Source organism: Budorcas taxicolor, chromosome 13 (assembly GCF_023091745.1).
Source record: "Budorcas taxicolor isolate Tak-1 chromosome 13, Takin1.1, whole genome shotgun sequence".
NCBI lineage: Eukaryota > Metazoa > Chordata > Mammalia > Artiodactyla > Bovidae > Budorcas > Budorcas taxicolor.
This window is the reverse complement of record NC_068922.1, coordinates 62084426-62085644: the sequence shown is the minus strand read 5'-3', so window position 1 is coordinate 62085644 and position 1219 is coordinate 62084426.

Below are 1219 nucleotides of genomic sequence, written 5' to 3'. Positions count from 1 at the left end.
TGCGTGTAGTCATGCAGACACACTGCTGCTGCTGCTGCTGCTGCTGCCAAGTCACTTCAGTCATGTCTGACTCTGTGCGACCCCATAGACGGCAGCCCACCAGGCTCCCCCGTCCCTAGGATTCTCCAGGCAAGAACACTGGAGTGGGTTGCCATTTCCTTCTCCAATGCATGAAAGTGAAAAGTGAAAGTGCACTAGGTCATAATTACTGATGTCAGAGGAAAGTGCGTGATTGTGTGTGGGTGTGCGCATGAAGTGCGTGTGGGTGTGCGCATGAAGTGCGTGATTGTGTGTGTGTTGCCATCTTGGTTTGTGGTGTCACTTGCCTGTTTATATGAACCTACATGACTGCAGGTGTGGGGAGTTCTGTGTCCAGTATGTTTAAGTGGACTTAGTATACTGAGTGTGTCTGTGAGGCTGAACATGTATGTGTAGCTGGGTCTAGCAGTCTGTTTCCTGACATTAGGGGTGTGCATATGTGTTTGTGTGTGTCCATGCATGTGTGCACAGGAGGTGATGGCAGAGTTACAGGGAAGTCCCCTCCGTTCCTCTGCATGGCTCTCCTGGGGGATCGGCACAAAGAGCCCAGGGCTTTCCCCAACTCCAGAATTCTCCATGGCTCCCATTGACTCCACACCAGCCCCTGTGCTGGGTCCTCCCCTAGGGCTCACAGAGCAGACAGGAAGTGTAGAGACCATCAGGCCTTTCCCTGAGAGGCCAGAGTTCCCCTGGACCAGTCCTGCCTTTGAGCCCATGCTCCCCCGCCTCATTCTTGAGGCACAAAGGAATGAGAGGAACTGGCGACATGCTCCTTAACATCCTTCTCCTGGCCCCCACTTACCCACTAATGCATAAGACCAGCCCTTCTGGTCCTCACAGGAGCTGAGGCAAAGATCAGATTCAGCGGACAGTGGCACAAATATTGACCAAAGCCACTCTCGGTGTTTGCTCTCCGCATGAGCACTTCCTCTTCCTCCACATTTCAAGCACCAGGGGGCATTGGGTGCCGGCCAGTAGACACAAAGGAGGGGGGTTCTCACCAGCCCCTCCTCCCTTGCAGCGCCATTCTGTGAGCACCCGCTCCATGAAGGCTGGTCTGCAGCCACATCACCCTCCACCCCAGGGATAAAAGCTGGTTCTACTCACAGCTGTGCTTAATAAATCCTGGGTATTTCATAAAAGCTTGTTCAATGGGTAAAGAATGTACCATTGAATGGCC